This window comes from Myotis brandtii, unplaced genomic scaffold (assembly GCF_000412655.1).
Source record: "Myotis brandtii unplaced genomic scaffold, ASM41265v1 scaffold423, whole genome shotgun sequence".
Taxonomy (NCBI): Eukaryota; Metazoa; Chordata; class Mammalia; order Chiroptera; family Vespertilionidae; genus Myotis; species Myotis brandtii.
In genome coordinates this window covers 811,372-817,404 of record NW_005366214.1, presented here as the reverse complement: position 1 = coordinate 817,404, position 6,033 = coordinate 811,372, and the positions used below count along the sequence as shown (strand labels likewise).

The window sequence follows — 6,033 nt, the reverse complement described above, 5'->3', positions numbered from 1 at the left end:
ACTCCTCTCCCCCCCCCCTCCCCCCCTGAAAAAAAAAAAAAAAAAAAAAAAATCAATAAAATATATTTTAAAAAAAAAGAACATCTATCTTCCAAAATGAGAAAAATATAATTCCCCTAGTAGCCCACTGGCCCTCACTGAGCAGGATGGGAAACAGACTTTTGAATAGGAGAAGAGGCTCAGGCTCAGGGTTATTGCACCCTAAGGCAGGAGGATAGGGAAAGAGCCCATCAGTCTTCTTTCATCAGCAAGTCTTCCTGAGACCAACAGTCAGAGACAATGCTCCACTCTCAGGAAACTAAACCATATTCAAATATTCATTGGAAGCAGGATGGGGAAGAGCTGTGGGTAAAGAGATTCAAGAGGACATAACCAATGCAGAAGTTACACGGAAAACACTCAACTCCCCTTCCAGCCCTGGGTTAGACAGAACACAAAACATTCACCAGCAAAAGGTTGCAGTCCTGCTTTCAGAAAACACAGATAATTCCAGCAATCATCTTTCCAGGTGACCGTCACTCTCCTGTCCATTGGAAAGTACACCCACACAAAGATTCCCCACTAAAGGCTCTTAATTATCAAGAGCTGTAACAGTTCCAGTTACAAATGCCAGCGATCCAGTTTGCTGGTGTCTCATAAACTTGCCTCTCTGCATATCCTCGTTACTGCCTCTGTAGTTCTCTGAAAGGTATTTAAAATGCAGGCTCTTGTCTTTCATAGCACGAAGGAAAAACAAAAAGAAAGATATCATCTGACAAATCTTTATAGGGAGTTACTAGCAATAATGGGCTCCTGTTTACTGAATTGAATAATGTATTAAACAGTAAAAAATATTAGTCTGCAAAAGATTTTGCATCTATGTCCTGCAGGAAAATCTAGATTTCAAAGCATGAACACAGAAATGAAGAAATCCTGACATCTACAAATAAATTGGACACAGACACTAGCTCAGGGGTGGGCAAACTTTTTGACTCGAGGGCCACAATGGGTTCTTAAACTGGACCGGAGGGCCGGAACAAAAGCATGGATGGAGTGTTTGTGTGAACTAATATAAATTCAAAGTAAACATCATTACATAAAAGGGTACGGTCTTTTTTTTTTTTTTTAGTTTTATTCATTTCAAAAGGGCCGGATCCGGCCCGCGGGCCGTAGTTTGCCCACGGCTGTACTAGCTCCTATAGAGGAGAGTATTTTAACTTAAGCAGGCACACTCTCTATATTTTATTTTAAACTAGAGGCCCAGTACACGAAATTCGTGCACTGGGGGGGGGGGGTTCCCTTAGCTCAGCCTGCCCCCTCTCACAGTCCGGGAGCCCTCAGGGGATGTCCTACTGACGGCTTAGGCCCGCTCCCTACGGCTTAAGCCACCGTCTGGCCTCCCTCTGCAGGAGGCAACCAGGCTGATCAGGGGAATGCGCCACCCCTATCACCCTGCTGCTGCTGCCACTGCCGACCACTGCAGAAGCCAAGGTGTTTTCATCAACACGGACTCCAGTCCCTTCACCATGAAAAAATGACAACTTTCTTTAGGCATTTTTAAGATGTCTCTTTCATAAGATATGACATTTCTTTCTTTTTTTTTTATTTTTTATCCTCACATGAGGATATTTTCCCATTGATTTTTAGAGAGCATGGAAGAGAGAGGGAAAGACAGAGAGAAACATCAATGTGAGAGGCACACTTCGATTGGTTGCTTCCTGCATGAGCCCTGACCTGGGCCCCAGCCAGGGAGGAGCCTGCAACCTAGGTACATGCCCTTGATCAGAATCGAAGTTGGCCCCCAGCCGCAGCCGTGGGGCTGGGGTTTGGGGCCGGCCCCCTGCGGGTTGTTCCCTCGGCTCCAGCTCCGGGGCGGGGCGCGGGCTGCCCTTTCTGTTGTTCTCTCAGGCTCTGGGCCTGCGCCAGGCCCCTCCTCCTGAGCTGGTTGTGACCGTTACAGCATCTTGGCCTAATTTGCATATTACCTCTTTTTATATACAAATTGTCATTTTTCAATCACTCTGTTGCTCTTCACTATTTGATAGTATCTAATTTCAGGTAACATTTAATCTCAAGTATAATAAAAGTATTTCTTAGATGCCACAATTATAAGGAAACAATACATTACATTAATATTACATAAATAATAAGTAAATGTTAAATGGCTTGTATTTTAGTTTAGGATAACTAATGATATACACCATAACCAAAGACTTTAACCACAATGGAATACAAACTTTTTAAGAATTCAATCTAGCTCTAACCAGTTTGGCTCAGTGGATAGAGCATCAGCCTGCGGCCTGAAGGGCCCCAGGTTCAATTCTGGTCAAGGGCACATGCCTGGTTTGCGGGCTCGATCCCCAGTGGGGGGCATGCAGGAGGCAGCCAATCAGATTCTCTTACATCATTGATGTTTCTATCTTTCCCTCTCCCTTCCTCTCTGAAATCAATAAAAATATTTTTAAAAAAGAATTCAATCTATTAGCTCAATATGAAGTTAACACTTAGTCCAAGTCTCCAGTTTCCTATTTATAAAAGTTTTGTCTTTGCCTCAATTTACATAGGATTAAAACAAAATACCACAACCTGACTCATCCCTCCTCCCCCCTCCCCAAAAAAAGAGAAGGAGGACTATTACTTCTAAGTGAAAACATATTTAAGTGCAAAACTATAAAATCAGCGAACATCAGTGAGTTCCAGGTTCAGGGTGGGTGGCAAGGGTTGGTTACAAAGGCTCAAAGGCAACTTTTAGAGGATGAGGGTGATGGAACTGTTCTCTTGTCTTGATGATGGAAGTGATTATATGACTGCATGCAACTGTCAGAATTCATAAAGTGGGATAGCTGGAGAGGCTAGATTTTACTGTATATAAATTATGCTGCAATAAACCTGCCTTTTTAAAAATGTTATTATGTCTAAAACAATGTGCTAGTCACTGAATTATGAAGTCTAACATTCAAGTGCATGCATATTCCTCAAGGCTTCTAGAGGTAATTATCAAAAGTTACCAGTAAATGATTCAGATTCAGCCTTCAGTATTTTATATAATTATTTTAGTATCTATTTATAGATATATAAAATGACTTAGAACATGAACTAAAATTATCACAATATGTATTCTGAATTATTACCTGTTGGATACACATTTATTGAAAATTGCAGTCTTATTCTTAAAAATGGACAGACATATCAATATCTATTAATTGCTAATTGTATTTTAGGGGTTAAATTTACTGTAAATTTTACCTTTTCCATATTTGTATATGAATTTTGAGAAATGTAAAAGGTGATTAGATTCATTGAAGTTCCTAAAAACCACTATGCAATTTGTCCTAAATATGTTTTTAATTGGTTGCAGAGACTATATATCTTAAATGTTACAGGAAAGCTGGCTGCTTTTAAAGTACGCATTTACAGTAATTCAACAACAAAATGCTTTAACATAAAATGGAATCCTGAGGTTTCTGCTTTACCACCTATCGATGAACAGATCCTTACATTTTCCCTCTTCTAGAATGTATGCAGAAACATACTGATTTTCTAGAGGGGAAAAAAACAAAAACAGAAGTCAAAAAATGTGTGCAATATTCTTTTCATAATCATAGCACATTTACTTTCTACAATGCTCTCAGCACAAATGTTTCTTTTCACATGTTCACTATTTAAACAAACATCCTTACACACACACAAAGGAGAATAGCCAGTGAGTTTAGAAACGTATAACTAAAGTGAAAATTCCTAATGGAATGCCCATGTAAATACCAGAAATCTAACAAAATAAGACAAAATCCTTCTTCCAAAGGTTGTGTGCCACAAAGTTACCTCTTAAAAAGCTGGTAAAATTGAATCAAACTTATTTTCCTAAGTAGAAACCCACTCAAATCCAAAATTCTGTTTTTCACGAAATTAATATTCCCTTGACTTACTTTTATACTTCCAATATGAATTAGGCAGGAATAGTAACACAAAGGATTAAGAAGCAACAGTTGGGATCCTCTTCAGCAGATAAAACATCCCAGAACTTAATCTCCCTCAGTCAGCCCAGAAACCAATGTACTTTCTCATAAGACAAAAGGAACGCCAGTCAGTACAGTTTAAAACCCCGGTCACCTGGCCGATGCACGGACATCGTCCCAGGCCCACAGAACCCCAGCTGAACAGCCCTGTTCAACTTTCCTTTCGTCAACATTTCACCGCTGTCGGGAAACCCACGAGAAAATCATCAGACGAATGATTTCTTTTAAACAGACATGTATTATTAGCACAATCAACCCAGAGCTTACAGGCACAAGCTAATTAACTACGTTAACTCGCCCACGTCTGGGATGAAAATATTTAGCCAGAGCATGAAATTTCTGTTCCCAGTTTTCAAGACAGTTGGATTGGAAAGGGGAGGTGTCTTTTATTCTCAATAGTACTGGTTTCCCACTGCAGGATTTCAAACAGAAAATCAGACATTTAAATCACACCTTCAGCGAAGGGGCACCTACCTCACCGGCCTAGCAATCTCTGAAATGCGGACACGCGCGTTTCCCGAGGCGTTCTATTCCCCGCACCTGGCAGGCAGCCACCAGCTGCAGAGTGAGCGCACCTCGCGCAGCGCAGACCGCGGACGCCAGCCTTTCCAGCAACTCGGAAAGCGGGTCACAGCCCAGGGGGGTCCCGCTCCCGCCGCCTCCTCTCTGCCCAGCAAGTTTCCATAGGCGGCTCTCGCGGCAGGAGTGGGGTGGGGTATCAAAGGGTCCAGTAGCCGGAGACGCTGCTAAGCTCACAAACCACTGAACCCGGAGCCTCCTCCTCCTTTTAAAGACCCGGGAGAGGTGGGCGGAGGGGAATCCAAGAGCCCACGTGACCGCCGAGCGGGTGGCCGGGAGATCTCCCGAGGACCCGGACTCCCTAGCTCAGGATCCACACGCACCTGGGCGACGTGGGACGCCCCGGGAAGAGGCTCGCAGTCACCTGCAGGGATAGCGACGCACAGATGGCGCCCCTCGCCCTGTCCCGGGTTTAGGGAGTCTGAGGCGGGGCCTGAAAAAGTGCATTTCTAACCAGGTTCCGGGTGATGCTGAAATGGATGCTGCCGGTCTGGGGACCACACTTTGAGGCTCTAGAGACCCTGACCCACGTGGCCTGAGAAGTGCGGGATGCTTGGGTCTCATTAACGGCGGAAGTCTGACTGAGAACCTAGTGGTTAACTCTGAGAGGCTTTGAGCTGGCCCAATCCCCAGCAGCACGAGCCGCCGCGTGCCCCTGGAGAGGCAAAGCCGCTCGGCCAGGTCGGGAGGGGAGGTGTGGGTTCTCAGCTCTCAGGGACTGGCTGGGGAGGCCTTTCGCCTCAGATCAAAGATCCCAGGAACATCCGCAAGCTCACCTGCTGTAAGGAAGCACCCGCGAGTAATCTGTGCCTGCTCTGCCGCGGCGCCCCTCTTCTCTGGCTGCGCCTCTGTCAAGCTCACTCCGGGGCGAGCGTCCCCTGGTGGCAGCTCCAGTTCCCCCACCTCTGCGGGGTTCCCAAACTCTGCTCGCCTCCTCCGCAGTCGTCCACGGTGTGTGGACTAGGACTGTTCTATAGCTACTAAGAAGCAACTGGCTTTAGCACAGCTGTTGATGGCAAAAATGAAGAGGAAAGTAGCAGATGTCCCACAGCCATCTCTAGTGAGCTCTCGGTTTCTAGGACTGAGGTCCACAGGTGGTGGAGACAGGCTCCAAATGTGGAGAGCCACCACTTTATTTTTTTTCAAAATATATTTTTATTGACTTTTTACAGAGAGGAAGGGAGAGGGATAGAGTTAGAAACATAGATCAGCTGCCTCCTGCACGCCTCCTACTGGGGATCGAACCTGTAACTTGCACGCCCCCTACTGGGGATGGAGCCTGCAACCAAGGTACATGTCCTGGAGGGACCTTTCAGTCCACTAAGCCAAACCAGTCAGGGCAAGCCACCCACTTTATAAACAAGGTAACAAAAATCTCTACTCCGCCCCACTCGGATTTTCATTAAAGCCAGGACTCCTGGACTCCAGGACTCTCAAGTTGTGAGGCAGAGGAGTTAGT

At 45.0% G+C, this 6,033-nt stretch overlaps 1 protein-coding gene across 1 annotated transcript in view; it reads right to left on the bottom strand.

Moving 5' to 3' along the window:
- ESR2 (estrogen receptor 2 (ER beta)) overlaps positions 1 to 4,503 on the bottom strand; it is a 42,491-nt gene extending 37,988 nt beyond the window's left edge. The window contains exons 1-2 of the mRNA XM_005874034.2: positions 4,470 to 4,503; positions 3,478 to 3,519 (exon numbers count right to left, since the gene is read on the bottom strand). The gene's annotated coding sequence lies outside the window, so the exon portion shown is untranslated. The remainder of the gene's footprint in view (positions 1 to 3,477; positions 3,520 to 4,469) is intronic.
- Positions 4,504 to 6,033: the final 1,530 nt, after the last annotated feature.